Source organism: Tamandua tetradactyla, chromosome 19, assembly GCF_023851605.1.
Source record: "Tamandua tetradactyla isolate mTamTet1 chromosome 19, mTamTet1.pri, whole genome shotgun sequence".
In the NCBI taxonomy this organism is placed as follows: Eukaryota; Metazoa; Chordata; class Mammalia; order Pilosa; family Myrmecophagidae; genus Tamandua; species Tamandua tetradactyla.
The window spans coordinates 15,322,737-15,338,967 of NC_135345.1; the positions used below are offsets into that span (position 1 = coordinate 15,322,737).

The following is a 16,231-nucleotide window of genomic DNA, read 5'->3' on the forward strand; positions in this document are numbered from 1 at the left end:
CACAACGTATCGAACATACCTGCTCTAAAATAGAAATTCTTTTCAGTTTGGGAAACGGAAATGAGTAGTGAAAGGAAGCCAAATCAAAATGAAGGGATCCTTTTCCATGTGTGGGCTCAGAGCTGCTGAAGCCACAGTAGAAATCACTTTTTGGATTTCGATTATCGAAATATCCTAGCTTTCTTTAAAGAAAGAAAAAAGCTCAGAGAATTTTTTTTCATTATAAGTTTTGATGTTTCTGCTACCATTGCCATAAATATATAACAAAGGCAGCACATAACAGCCCCTTGTTTTTAAAAGCCTTTTAGTGAAAATTAGCCTGACATAATTTAAGCTATATGAAACAGGACTGAATGCTATGATGATGTTTTTAAAAGTTCACTTTTTTCAAAAAAGTGAAAGTTCAGTTCTAACCAGATCTTGCAGCTCTGTTGCTATGATGGCAGCGTTGTGACCAGAGGACACTATTGCCCAAGTGGGCAATCAACTCTTGAGGCACGCTACCCCGAGCTGCGGCAGATGCCGTGGGAGCTGTGGCTTGCTCCATGGAAAGTGCTGGGCTCCAGAGCATGTAAAACATGAATACGGAACACCAGACTGTACAAACTAATGTCATTTCTATTTATGAATTTGATTTTTCCCTTAATTTCATGTTATGTTGAAAATGTTAACACCCAGAAACTATCTGTGTTACTGGATGTGTCGTGAATACTCTGCTGTTTTCCACAGATGTTTCCATTGTAGTAATGGGGAGGGACTGGACTTTCCCAGGCTCTTTACTTGCCACTTGTCTCCTGCCGTTAATGGAAACAATGTATTTTATTTTAGAATATAATTTAAACATGAAGGTCTATTCTTTGTACTTTTTATTAATATATATAGATAATCTTTTAAAAATTAAAGATCCAAGTCCATTTTAAAAGCAAAGTTTATAATCTATATTCCAACTTTTTCATATGGCCCAGTGATGTCCTTTTGGGCCATTTCTTCTCCATTATTAGAGCCATTCCAGGATCGTGTATTGCATTTACTTGCCATTGTCTCTTTAGTAGCTCTTTTTTTTTTTTTTTGCTTTCTTTCAACTGTGCACTTCCCCCCTGTTTTTCTGTTCTCTGCTCAAGAAACTAGTGTCTCCTAGTGTGACTCTAACTGGAGTTCAACAGACCTGATATGGTTTAAGAGAGGTGGGACAGCAGAGTGGTTATGCTAAAGGGCCTCGGTCCTGGCTCTGTCACTTACCAGTGTGCAAACCGCCCTCCCTGTGCTTCAATGTCCTCAATTTTGAAACGGGGACGAATGAAACAAACCTCCCAGGAGAGAAGATTAACTACTACACCCATGTAAAAGCACTTTAGCAGGATGCCTGTAATTTTGTAAGCTCTCAATAGATCTTAACTAGTTGTTATATTTATATAGCAGCAGCAGCAAGTCTTTTCCAGTATGCTCCTGGTAAGAGACGGACTCCACGCCAGATGAATCTCAAGGCTCTAAGAAAAGTGACAGAGAAGCGGAGGTGGGTGGGGGGAGGGAGAGCGGGGAGGGAGCGGCAATCCCATCTCCGGGCTCCTGCCCACGGCATCCCCGTGCCCCTTGAGCCGGGTCCCACAGCTCCCACATCCGAACCAATCCCTTTCCCACGCCTCAATTTCAATTCCGCGCAGTTGCCTCTCTGTGACAACCCTCGCAGGGAACTGAAAGAGCCAGTTTGAAACTTAGGAAAAAACAATAATAAAAAGCTGGCTCAAAGGCCAAACCTTGTTAAAAAAAAAAAAAAAAAGAAAGAAAAAATAAATAAAACCACTTTCCCACGGGTGGCTGCCCTCCTCTCCCTTCCCCACGCCCCTTAGGAATGAAGGTGTCCTCCCTTTAAGGGGAAAGCCCCATCCCCACCCCCCAAAGGATGGGCCAGAGGAGGCCAAGCTGGGAATATGGGGGGACTGCCGCAAACGTAGGCGGAGGAGGTGTGGACCCGCAGAGCGCGCTCCAGGCTCCCGCCGCGCCCACCTCGGACAGGTGCCAGCTAACCTGGCGAGGGCGACGGCCCCGCTGATTGGCCAAGTGTGCATCGGGCGACATCAGGCGATGGGGCGGCAGCCCGGGCGGCGGGAGGTGCAGGGCGGAGCTGGCCAGGGGCGCCCAGGCACCACCCAGAGGGGCCAGTCCCTGCCCGCTTTCCCTTCTTCCTCAGGTGCGATTAGGTAAGGTGTGAGTAAGCACCCCCCAGATGCCAAGTGGGTGACTAAGCCTTACCCTGCGGCGGGAGAAAGAAAGCAATATTTGGAAAGAATGGTAAAGGAGCGCCACCATCCCCCTTCACACACACACACACACACACACACACACACACACACACACGCACGCACACGAGGACTTATTGGCCGCTTACTTAGTATCAGGTTCTGTGTTTAGTAATTTCAGTGTCCATGCTCGTTGGATTCTCAAATCAACTCAAGAGCTCCGATCTTTATTTTCAACTTTTTAACTTATTTTTTAATTAGAGAAGTTGCAGGTTTACTGAAAAAATCATGCAGAAAGTTCAGAGTTTCCAAATAATCCCCCTCATACGCCCCGTTTTCCTTGTTATTAACACTGTGTATGTGTGGTAAATCTTCGTTACAAATGATGAAAGATAATATCATAAATGCACTATTAACTCCAGCCCGTAGTTTACATGAGGGTTCATTGTCCTATGGTTTTTAAAAATTCGTATTCTTGTAACAGATATACAACCTAAAGATTTCCCGTTAGCCACATGCAAATTCACAGTTCAATGCTGTTAATTACTCCCACAATGTAGAGCTACCATCACCACCGACCTTTACCGAAACTTTTCCATCACGGTAAACACAAGCTGTGTACTAATTAAGCACGAATCCGGTGGGGACTATTTTTATTCCCATTTTATAGTGGAGGAAATCCAGGCTCAGAGAACCACCCACCCACTGTCAATAGGTGGCAAAGTGAGACTTCCAGTCTCTGTCCCTTTGCCTCCAAAGGGACTGATCCCCTATCTATACTTTCTTTTTAAGGAATGTATGTTTCTGTTAAGAAAGCATCTTACTTCACCCAGGTGTTCTTAGGGACTTGAAGGCATTGCAGGTGACAAGAAGCACTCTCCCGCCGGCACACACCCCCCCCATCTCGACTTCCAGGTCCACCTGCCCATCCTTGCCCCCACACCGGATCCTCTTAAATTCCTTATGTCACTCACTGACTCACCTGACTCCCGCAGGTTCTCCCTGCCCACACATCCTCCAGACTGTTTTCTTGCAGCTGGAGTGGTCAGCTGCCTGCACTTCTTCAGGTATTCCAGGGTTTTCCCTGGCATGACTCAGAAACCAACCCCTCCCCAACCCCCTTCTGTCTGCTCTGCCCCCCCCCCCCGCCCCCACCGGGGCCCATTCCCTAGCTGGGGCTCCAGCCCTGCTGACCCAGTGTGTGTGCTGTGAACAGGCCAGGCTGGTCCTGTCCCCGCTCACCCTTGTGCTGCCTCTGGGTCCTTCCTGCCCCCCCAGGCTGCCTGGAGCAATGGACTCAGACATTTTGGCCTCAGCACCCCTTTACCCGTAAAAGTTATTGCAAACCCCCAACAGTGTTTAATTATGTGAGTTACATTTATTAATATTTACTGTATTAAAAATGATAACTGGGTGGTGCGATGGTGGCTCAGCGGCAGAATTCTTGCCTGCCATGCCGGAGACCCAGGTTTGCTTCCTGGTACCTGCCCATGTGAAAAAATAATAATAATAACTGAGAAATTTAAAAATTTCTAAACAATAATGAACTCATTATACATTAGCATAAAATACATGTTTAATGAAAAGTAACTCTATTTCCCAACATAAAAACTAATTGTGAAAGAGCACGACATTGTTTTACGTGTTTGCAAATCTCTTTAATAGAAAAATAATACCTTTGTATATTAGGACAATTGTTTTAACTGTGCAAACCCCTAAGAAAAGGTCTTTTTGAGTACCCCCCACCTGCCCACCACCATCCAGTTCCCAGAGTGCAATGCAAATAGCTGCCTTTTTTTTTTTTGGCATGGGCAGGTATTGGGAATTGAACTCTGGTCTCTGGCATGGCAGGCGAGAGAACTCTGCCTGCTGAGCCACCGTGGCCCACCCAAGCAGCTGCCTTTTTAAAAATAGAATTTTAGGGCTTTCTTTTGCTTTGGCTTTGCTTGTATTGTTTTCCTGTGGTTTCTAGTTCATTATCCACCGATTTTATCTGCTCTATGCTGACAGTTATAAATGGGGGTTGCAAGTCACGTAGGCATCCAACCACAGAGCCTAGTTAATTCCTCCAGCCACGCAAATCTGAGTCATGAACTTTTTTCCTTATTTCAAATCAGTAAATCCCACCAACGACAATAAAATCAATTTAGTGAATACCTAATCCCATATATCTGAGACATTTGTTAACATCTGTGTGTTCCTCCAACCACGCAAATCTGAGTCATGAACTTTTTCCTTATTTCAAATCAGTAAATCCCACCAACGACAATAAAATCAATTTAGTGAATACCTAATCCCATATATCTGAGACATTCGTTAACATCTGTGTATATTTCAAATGGACTTTAGACCAAGGTAAGGGCGTGCCCTACTTGGGGTGAGCAAAAGAGTGCCCCCCCCCCCCCGACAGAGGCCACATCCTGGTCCCCAGAAACTATGAATATGTGACTTTACAGGGCAAAAGGCACTTTTAGAAGTGATTAAGATTAAGGGCCTTGAAATGGGGAGTTTATCCTGGATTATCCCCACTGGCCCAACCTCTTCACACAAATCCTCAAAAGGGGAAGACTCTCTCCTGCAGGCAGTGGGAAAGTTACCTGGGAAGAATGGTCAGAGACTCTGCAAGGTTTTAACATGAAAGGTGGAGGATTTGGGCCACGTCCTGGGAATCCAGGTGGCTGCTAAAGATGGAAAAGGCAAAGAAGCAGATTCTCCCCTAGAGCCTCCAGAAAGGAATGCAGTCCTGGATTCTCGCCCAGTGAGACCTGTGTCAGACCCCTGACCTCCAGAGCTGTAGGAAAATGAATTTGGGCTGTGTTACAGCTACAACATTTGTCATCACTTGTTATAGGAGCCACAGGAAACAGATACTGCCCTAAATTCCCAAGGCCAGAACTCTCCCTCCAGGTGAGGATTCTGGGGGGTAAAGAGAGAGCTCCCACCCCACTCTACCTCCCTTGGGCCACCCAGGACCCCTGAATTCATGGTGCAAATGTCCCAAGCTTGTTTCACTGGCCTACTTTGGGCCTGACTACTGGGACACCCTCGAGAGGGCGGCCCCTGCTGCTGGACTGCAACCCCTGGCCAGAGGGAGTCCTGGTGGAGGTGTTTATGGGGGCATGGACAGAACCCGGGTGTACAAGGGCGGGTTTCACACATGAGGATCCTCCTGCAGAGGCACAAGCTCCGGATGAAAACAGAAGGGGACAGCTGGCCGGAGAGCCTAGGTTTGGGCACTGGGGACAGAGATCTGGGGTTGCAGCCAACCCCTCCATCTGCCACACTCCAGTCCCAACCTCCTAGGAGACCAAGAATTCTACATTTCAGTCTAACACTGCAGGGCATTAGAAAAGCCTACTTGTCAAGGGAAAGTCAGGACATAATTTCTTTAACAGTTTGTTGGTGTGGTCTACATAATTTAAAATACTTCCATATCTGGTATTGGGGACCCCACTTGTACTTTTGCCTGGGCCTGAAAATATTGGGACTGGCCTGGTATATCCTTCCAGAGTGTTTTCCATGTATCTATGCATCCATGCATATAGGTAAACATTATTGCTTTTTATAAAAACTTCATCACACAATAAACTCTCCATTGTAACCTATCACAGTTCACTTACATGTCCCACCAATTGTGGGACATTTAGGTGGTTTCCAGTTAATTCTCTGTTAAGGTACTTTTCGGTTGTTTTAACTAATCCTTCTTGTTAGGCATTTGACTGTTCTACTTTTTGCTTTTGTTTGGTTCAAACAAAAGTGTCAAAATAGGAATTAGAGATAAAGAGTAAAACATTAGAATTCCTTTACTTCAAACCTGAAAAATTCTGAGATATAGACACAAATGCGTCAAGGTAGGTTGGAAAGATTGCAAAACTCCCCCAGGAGATCCAAATTACCGACATTTACTTTAATAACCAGGACCTCACGGTCCTCGTTTCTGACCTAACTTTACTTGAGCCAAGTTGTCTTGTTAAATGACTGGTTTTCAACAGAACTGTTTGTGACCAAATCCCTGGGGCCAGTACCATCACCTTGCTCGTGTCTTCTCTATTCTTTCCTTTGCCAGAATTAGGGGTGTTCCAAGATGATGGAGAAGTGCAGGGGGTCTAATGGAGAAGAGGAGGTAAGTTACAGAGCTGGGACCACTGTCTAATGACCTCATATAGACCTATGCCAAGGTCTATTTGTTCCCAGAAGATACACTATCACTGGTAAAAGGAAAATATACTTTGACACCTTCAGAATCTCTTGCTCAAACACTGAAGAATGGAGTGGCACCAATGATGGCTCAGCAGGCAGAGTTCTTGCCTGCCATGCTAGAGATCCAGGTTCAATTCCCAATGCCTGACAATGCAAAAACAAAACAAAACAAAACACTGGGAGAATGTTGGCTTGCTTTCTTCCAAGGTTTTAGGAGAGAACTTAACAAAAATTTCCCTTCAAAATCTCAAGTGAAATAAGAGTAAAGATGTCATTTGCCCGTGAACAATGTCTGCTTCAGGTAACATCAGGCAGCCCACCTCCCCCTTTACTGTCACCCCATAGAATGGTCACTTATTTGGTCCCACAGACTGGGCCTCTGTTCCCTGATAGCTCTTCCAAGTCTCCAAGAACTCCACTTTCCACAGAAGATTGGAAGCCATGCAAGTGAGAGCAAAATATTGCTTGCTATGTATTTGATGAGAAATAAAGGTGACATGGAATCCTTGTCCTCTGCATAGATGTCCAGAAGTTTCTAACTTTTTAGAATAAAAGAACCAAAGTTCTGATTTGTCAAGAGAAGCAAGGCTCTCTCCACTGCTGATGGATGCTGAGGCAGAGAAGTACGCCCTCCTACCTGGTCAACCTCAATGGCCCAGTTTCCCCAGGTCAGAGGCCAGCTACACTTCATGACTTCATGACTTCCCTCTGTCCTTCAGTTCAGCCCTCTCTCTGATGCCCTGGGACTTACCGTGAGCCTCCTGCAGTCTCCTGACCTCTACTCCGCAGAACCGTGGTTTGGCCCTCAGGGGACAGATTCTCCTGAACAGGAAGTGCCTCTGGCCTCAGGCTGTCCTCACAACTTTCTAGTCTTCTCTGCTCCTTCATCTCTCTCTCAGAAGTTGTCAAGGGGGCAGTTGTAGAAACCAGCACAGTTAGCCCTTCATGGTTGCCTTGGCTTTCTGGGGACATGCTCCGTTTGGAGCCCTCTTCAGTGTGGATCTGTGACAGGCACTCATATCAGACTTAGGATAAGAAAGGTGAAAAAACACTGTCCCCAACCTAGGTCTACAGAACTGGATGAAGAAGGGACCCCGGACATCCATCAGCAATTATATCACCTTTAATGAGCACCTATATGACCAGGCTCTGGACATACAGAGGTGAAAACATTCCTCTTCCCTTACAGAACTCACAGCTGAATAAATAGGTGCAGGAAATTGTCTGGCAACCATCACAAAGACAGGAGGTCACTCAGAGGATACATTCTTCAATTCACCTGGAGCAGCCAGGAGTCAGCAGGCTTTCCCCAGAGAGTTTGAAACTTTGTCTTTAAGGTGAACTGGCTCCCATCCGAATGGCAGAGGTGCAGGTTGGGGGAATATTATACTCAAGTTGAGGTTGGTCTTAGGAAATGGGCTCTAATCTATCATTGCTGGGGGCATAAATGGGCGCAGTTTTCAAAGTGGAAATTTGGCAGAGTTCACCAGCGTGAAGGCTTCAAGTATCCTGAGACCCAAAACCTGAAGTCAGACAGCCCCGGGACTTCTTAGAGAAATCAAGACCTCAACCAAAGGCTGGTGCCACGAGGGTTCTTGACTCAGTCTCAGGCAAGATTTTAAGGAATAGTCAGTTTGTACAGCCAAATAGTTTAATAAGCTTGATGCCAGAGAACCCAGGGAGTTCTCAGAGAAGTCAGGCTCTAGCCTGACGTCATGAAGTTTCTTCACTCAGCCTCAGGAAAGAAATCAAGAACTAGTCAGTGTGCATAGCCAAAGAATCCAAAAACTAGCCAGTGTTTACAGCTCAAAACTTTTAACCATAACACTCAAAGATGAATGTAGGTGTTCTACAAAGGAGGAGAAGCAGCAGTCTGAGGCCAGGATCCTTGTATTATAAGGGCTTGGAACAGCCCTTCCACCTCTGGCTATGTTAATAAGGGATTGATGAGACATACTTTTCACTGGTTCTTTTCAGGTGCTGACCTGTGTAAGGACTAGGTGTGGGGGGGTTGGGTTTGTGTGCCAAAAGGAACTTTTTGTTATGGGGTTTAGGGTCGCTTCTCCCTCCTTCCTCCCCTTGTCTAACCTGCTTCAAACCCATCTGATGGAAATTGATCCTATAGACTTTCAGTATTTCAGCCTGATGTGTGTGCAATCGTATCCACTGCAGCTGTGCTTGTGAGAGTACAACTAGTGGAAACAACTGAAGTGTTTATTCACAGTGCCTAATTTTAAAAATTAGGTAACTCTCTGCTCTGGAATGCTCTGTGGTCTGTAAAGAGTGGGGCAGATTTGCATGTGTTGCTATGGAAAAATGTCCATGATATAAGTGGAAAAAGCAAGATGTAAAACAGTGTAAATATAAAACCTATTTAATTGAATGATTTTAATTGGGAGCAGAGATAATCTGGTCTATGCATGTTTAGGTGAGTAGGGGAAAAATCCCAAGATACTGTTAATAGTGCTTTCTTGTGGGGAATATTATGGAAAAGAGAAAAAAAACTGCTTTCTGTTTTCATTTTATACCCTTTGGTTGTGCTTGAACTTTCTAACTATGTAAATGTATAACTTTTAAATATATAAGTGTATCTCAACAGGAAGTCAGTGAAATTTTTCTTCTTTTTTTTTGGTTTTAAGTAAAAGCCATCTCTCTGTTAAAAATAAGTCCTAGTAAATGTTATGTTACAAAATGAGCTAGGGCTGGCCACAGTGGCTCAGCAGGTAGAGTTCTTGCCTGCCATACCGGAGACCCGGGTTCAATTCCCGATGTCTGCCCATGCAGAAAAAAAAACCAAAAACAAAAACTAGGTATGTCCTGGATGGTTTGGGAAGGGTAGATAGAGTTTCCAGGCAGGGGGAGCACAGTAAGCAAAAGCATGGGAGTTTGATGTCCCTGGGTGGTTTACAATGCTGGGGCTCCCAAGGGATGGTTGGGGTGGTGGGGGCGGCTGGGGTAGGCATGTATCTTAGTGGCATTTGGGTCTGCCGAAGATGTCAAGGGCAGGACTTGAGAAGCTTAGACTTTGTTGAGGGTATCCACTGAGAGAAAACAAACTAAATTGCAATGCAAAAGAGGCAGCTTCAGGTAACAACCCAAATTGTGTCCCATTCTGGCACTTCCAGGCAAGACTTTTTAAAGAAAAAGATTACATAAGTTGCTTGAGGTTGGTGGATATTTGGGACACTCCAAATTTTCTTCAAATTAGTTTATTATGTCTCTTTTCTGAGTTTTGAGGAATATTGTTGCTTGAGGCTTTTCATACTTTGCAAGCCAAGAGTAACCTACAGAATGACTTTCTGACTCTGCTATAAATCTCTTAGCCATAATAACTCTACTTCATTTTGTTCCTTTTCATAGGGGTTTGACTTGATCCTGAAGGTTGCAGGCAGCACTGTTGGTGGAGTTTTATGGAGGGAGCAACATGGATAGATTATTGTGTCTCTGAGGCTGTTGATCTTTGTGTAGGTTTCTTGGTAAACACAGTGATGGCTCATTGACACCTTGACAACCTCTGATTAAAGTAAACCAGCTCTTGGCCTGCAAAAAGCAGTCAAGGACCCTGAAGCATTCCTGAGAGCACAAAGCTGGAGAGCAGGTTAAGGACCCCACTTCATGGTGAATGAGAGGTGGGACTTCTGCTCAGGGCTGGTGGGTTTTAGAGTTCTGAGAACCCAGAAATCAGGGGGATCAACTCATCCCGGTTTGCCCAACACTTTCATGGCTTCAGCCCTGAGAGACCTGTGTCTTAGGACTCCTTTGTTCCTGGGCAAACCAGGACCACTGGGTCCCTCTACCAGAAATCTGTTTTTATAAACTCTGAGCTATGAGCAAGTGTGTCTAAGTGCAGAGATGACCTCAGAAAACCTCTGAAGGAGGAGTTGGAAGAAGGAAATTGGAGCTTTCTGAGTACCTTGTTACATCCATGAAGTTTTTCAACAATACTGAGATTGGTATTTGTTTCATCTCCATTTCGTTAACAGCACACTGAAAAGAAAGTGACTGGCTCCTGTCATACAGGGAGCAAAGTGATGAGCTGGGATTTTAATCCAGGTGCCTGGCTCCAAAACCTGCTCTCTTAATGACAGCATTGTGTGATATACCTGGAAACTGGTGCTTAGCAGCCCTCAGGGAATGTTTTCCAAATGAGTCAACTGAAATGAAGGTGCAGTGGGTAAATGACCTGCCTGTACTGAGACAGGTAGTCAGTTCAGAGATGGGAATAGAATCCAGCTTTCTGGCTCCATCACCAGGGCTCAGTATATTAGAGAGCGGTAGAGAATATGGAGATATTACTAGCTCTGTGAACACATTACAAAATTTTTCATACAGGGGAAGAGAGCAGGGTCCATGATCAACCACTCAAAGACACTTTGTTGTAAGCAAAAGAGCCGAAGCAAAGACTTTGTAGGGATCCAGGTCACTGAACTTCAAAACTGCATCTATCTTCAGTCACCCCTGTGCAGCCTTTCTGCTGTATGTGAGTAGGACATAGTCTCTGCCCACTGTGCTCTCTGGTACTTGCAGTTCATTCCCTTCAAGATGCCTGAGGAAGTGCACCATGGAGAGGAGGAGGTGGAGACTTTCACCTTCCAGGCAGAGATTGCCCAACTTAGGTCTCTCATCACAAATACCTTCTATTCCAACAAGGAAATTTTCTTTTGGGAGTTGATCTCTAATACTTCTGATGTTTTGAACAAGATTCACTATGACAGCCTGACAGACCACTCCAAGTTGGACAGTGATAAAGAGCTGAAAACTGACATCATCCCCAACCCCCAGGACCATACTCTGACTTCGGTGGATACAGGCATTGGCATAACCAAGGCTGGTCTCATAAAAAATTTGGGAACCATTGCCAAGTCTTGTACCAAAACATTTATGGAGGCACTACAGGCTGGTACAGACATCTCCATGATTGGGAAGTTTGGTGTTGGCTTCTATTCTGCTACCTAGTGGCAGAGAAAATAGCGATAATCATAAAGCACAATGGTAGTGAGAGTCTTCCAATGGGGGTTCCTGCACTGTTCGTGCTGACATGGGAAGCCTATTGGCCAGGGTACCAAAGTAATCTTGCACCTTAAAGAAGACCAGACAGAGTACTTAGAGAAGAGGCAGGTCAAAGAAGTAGTGAAGAAGCACTCACAATTCATAGGTTACTCCATCACCCTTTATTTGAAGAAGGAACAAGAGAAGGAAATTAATGATGATGAGGCAGAGGAAGAGAAAGTTGAGAAAGAGGATAAAGATGATGAAGCAAAGCCCCAGATTGAGCTCAGATAAGGCTCAGATGGGGAGGATGATAGTGGTAAGGACAAGAAAAAGAAAATTATGAAGGTTAAGGAGAAGTACATTATCAAGACGAACTGAACAAGACCAAGTCCACCTGAAATCTTGATGACTTGAGGAATACGGAAAATTCTACAAGAGCCTTACCAATGATTTGGACGACCACCTGGCACTTTTCTGTGGAAGGTTAGTTGGAATTTTGGGCATTGGTCTTCATCCCCTACTGGGATTCCTTTGACCTCTTTGAGAACAAGAAGTAAAAGAACATCAAACTTTATGTCCATCATGGGTTCATCATAGGCAGCTGTGGTGAACTGATACCAGAGTATCTCAACTTCATTCATTGTGTGGTCAACTTTGAGGACTTGCCCCTGAACATTTCATGAGAAATGTTGCAGCAGAGAAAAACCTTGAAGGTCATTTGCAAAAACATTGTCAAGGAGTGCCTTGAGCTCTTCTCAGAGCTGGCAGAAGACGAAGAGATCTGCAAGAAATTTTACAATGCATTCTCTAGAAGCCTGAAATTTGGAATCCATGGGGACTCCACTAACTGGTGATATGTTTCTGAGCTGCCATGCTAGCATACCTCCTACTCTGGAGATGAGATGGCTTCTCTTTGTGAATATGTCTCTTGCTTGAAGGAGACCCAGAAGTCCATCTGTTATATCATTGATGAGAATAAAGAGCAGGTAGCCAACTCTGTTTTTGGAGAAAGCACAGCAGTGGAGCTTTGAGGTGGTCTATATGTCTGACCCTATTGATGAGTACTGCATGTAGCAGTTCAAGGAGTTCGATGGGAAGAGACTGGTCTCAGTTACTAAGGAGGGCTTGGAGCTACCTGCGGATGAGGAGGAGAAGAAGAGAATGGAGGACAGCAAGGCCAAGATTGAGAATCTCTGTAAGCTCATGAAAGGAATCTTGGATAAAGAGGTTGAGAAGGTGACAATCTCCAACAAGCTTGTGTCTTTACCCTGCTGCATTGTAACTTGCACGTATGGCTGGACAACCAACATGGAGCAGATCATGAAAGCCCAGGCACTTTGGGATATCTCTACAATTGGTTCATGATGGCGAAAAAACACCTGGAGATCAACCCTGGCCACCCCATTGTGGAGCAAAAGGTTGAGGCAGACAAGAATGACAAGACAGTTAAGGACCTGATGATGCTGTTGTTTGAAATTGCTTCTCCCTTGAGGATCCCCAAGCCCCCCCGAACCACATCTATCCATGATCAAGCTAGGCTTAGGCATCGATGAAGATGAAGTGCAGCAGAGGAACCCAGTGCTGCTGCTCCTGATGAGATCCTTGTTCCCATCCCACCTTGAGGATGATGAAGTTGTATCTCATATGAAAGAAGTAGATTAAGTGTTTCTACCCACAAACCTTGTATCCACTGTATAGTGTTTCCCTGGCCCCCATTGCCTCCCAAGTGACCCTGTCTCACCTGGCTCTGTCTACTGATATCTAGTGGTTTTTTTCTCCTTTCCTGTCCTTCTGTCCAAAGCAGGATGCAAGGGCCGTGGGCTTCATCCCACTTGACAGTGGGGTTGTATGTTGTATATTGCGAGGGGTTTTTTTGTTTGTTCATTTTGTGCTAAAATTAAAGTGTGAAAAAAAAACTGCATCCAGGGCAGGCATTTGACACTTATGGAGATAAGCTCCTAATAAGGCAATTCTGGTGAAAAAGCTCATTTACGGCCTTTGGGAAAATGAAACAATTACTAAGCCAAATGAAACACCAAATGTTGTAAAGAGAATTGGAGAAGCTTCCATTGGAGGTGGAGCTACCTAAATGGGCTTCAAGCTGCATTGGGTTTCAGCAGGAAGTGCATCCCAGAATTAACCAGCTAGGACTTGACTCTTGGCTCCTCAATATGATTTAGGGGCATTTCAGGCACTCCAACAGCATTACTCAAGAGCATTGCTTTAGGTAAAACTCAGGAACACATGTGTCATTCAGTAGTCACTAAGTTGACAATGTGAGTTGTTCAATAGAGAGAGATGATGTTAAGGAATTGGGCTCAGAGAGTGATAGCCCTGAATTCAAACCCCAGTTCTTTTGTTTTCTATCTGTATATCTCTGGGCAAATTACTTACCTTCTCTGTCTTGCTTCCCCCATCTGTAAATAAGGAGAGCAATGTTTTCTTCATGGGATTAATTAAGGTGATTTATCTACTTATAGCTCAATTTAAGAATCAGTGAAGAAATTGACTTTTAACTGTACTAATAAAAATTAGTGTTACTACCACTTTCCTAAAAGCCAGAAAAGGAAATACAACAAATGTCTCTCAAGCCATCAAAATAGGAATTATCAGGACATTAAAGCTCATCTATTCTGCTGACAGGTGAGCATATGCTTTGGACCTTCATTTAGCTTCAATATGCATATTTTGGTCACTTGTTTATGAACTATTGTCTCCTCCTTCTAAGTTAACCTCACTTAAGAAATCAGGGACATGTGTATTCTATTTTCAGGCAACCTTTTTCCTGAAGGTTCCAAGTTTCCTAGATGAGGTCTTTCTGCTCTCCTTACCTGTATCACAGATATCTTACTTTGTGGGATTAGTAAGCTGTTCTGCAAAGAGCACACACAGGCTTTGGAGTCAAACTTCACTTCACTAGAAAACCAGAGCCCCTGGGAAACATTTACTCATGCTACTTCTCTTCAGTCTAGGACCTGCCAAATTTACCAGGGACTCACAGCTCTGCCCAAGGCCTTACTTTCACTCTGTCAATCCCAATGAAATTTAAGTTTCAGAACAACAAAACTCTCCCTTAACTTCCCATCTAAGATAAAGCTAAACCTAAAGCAAGCCTCCTTGATAATGCTTAGTGCACATTCACAGGTGCCCGTATGATTTCAAGATCTCTGCCAAGGGTGTGGCAGTGGCCTTGGTTCTATGGCATTCCTGTCCCGGAAGGTGGTGGGCAAGGCAGATTTCAGCCAGCATTACCACACATCTGGGCCAGGCAGAATGCATCCTAGTAACAATTACTTTTTTATTATTTTCAATACTTAGGCTTTGGGGCATTTTGCCTTATTATGGTATGTCACTAATTCAGTATTTTTTTGTTTATTTTTCTATTTCAAAATATCAACAATAGTTCATATTTTTATCCATCAATCACCCACATCCATCCATAAAACCAAGTAATGGTTATCTTAACATTACTAGGAAGCACAGTTCTAAATATTGCTTATTTAACTTTGATTTGGAGCATTAATTCAACCTATATGTTGCCATGAGCTGAGTTTTCCCAGAACATCTGCTGGAGGAAGAGATGTCAGTAGGTGACTTGGTGGAGGTCTCTGTCTACTTCTCCTCTTTGTCCTGTGAATTCTATCACTAGGACGTAGAGGTGAAGAAAGGGACACATTCCCTTGCCCACCAAGTTTCCTGCAGTCTCTCGGGCAGGAAAGGCTCAGCTGGGGAGAACAGGCAAATTTGTCCCTTTTTCTAGAAAGTTAAAGTGACCTAGAATGGAAAACCCAGCAGGCTTGCATTAGGGCCTTGATATGGACATGTTTCCCTCCCTTTCCCATAGCCTGACTCTCTTCCTTGTCTCCCTGATTAGCCACATCCACTCTCACCTCTGAGCTCTTACATAGGCTGTTCTCTCTGCTTCCAAATCCCTCCCTATCTCCTCCTCTCACCCTAGTTTTGCCAAGTCAGTCTTCTCCAGGCATTTGCACCTTGAAACTATACCAGCACTTAAACAGCCTGATGGATTTAACTATTTTCACATCCTAATTACAGTAGAAATACCTCAGGGGCAGTGACCAGCTTGGGGCTTCCTGTGTCCCTCTGTGAGCATGGCTGCTCCCAACTCTTTCTCCCATTGAGTGGCTGTAGGAATGTCCCTTCACTTTACTGTCTGTTTCTCCCTCTATAAACCTGAAAGGTCATTGGATAAGCCTCGAGGCCTTTCTACTCAGAGTAGCTGAGGATCTGGCATTCTATGAATTAAGAAAATTAAACTGGTCTATAAATAAGAAGTGGCTCACAGACCTGGCTGGATTTCTGGAGCACCCACTCTGGGCCTGGCATCGCTCCTACCACCTCAAATTTTCTCCAGCTGTCTGAAGGGCTCGGGACATAAACCCTTATAGCTTAAGAACTCAAACTTCAGAGAGATGTGGTAACTTCATTGGCAAGAGTCGGTTGAAAAGTTTTTATTATTGATAACCAAATACCTATTTATGTGCCAGACACTGTGCTAGAGATTTAGAGAGGTGAACTCACAGCACGCCCTAAGACATTTAACAAGCAGGCCATCCTGCTTTGCTTTCTGTGGGTATCCTTGGACCACGTTTCATGACGTGTGTGAGACCCATGAATGCAGTCCCTTCCTTGGATTGTCAGAAGATGATTCTGTAATGAGCACTAACAAATAGAATTATAGTTACTGAATCACTATCTAAATGCTTCCTAACTTTCTGGTCTATTGTAATGTAGGAAGCAAATATCTGTAACTGTTGTAACTCACTGAATTGTAATCTAGA

At 44.3% G+C, this 16,231-nt stretch overlaps 1 protein-coding gene and 1 pseudogene across 1 annotated transcript in view; one reads left to right on the forward strand and one right to left on the reverse strand.

The window, feature by feature from the left end:
* The window catches only part of PROM1 (prominin 1), a 326,288-nt gene that overhangs the window by 48,481 nt on the left and 261,576 nt on the right, over positions 1-16,231 (reverse strand). The gene's annotated exons all lie outside the window — the stretch shown is intronic.
* On the forward strand, positions 10,980-13,091 carry LOC143663486 (heat shock protein HSP 90-beta pseudogene; annotated as a pseudogene).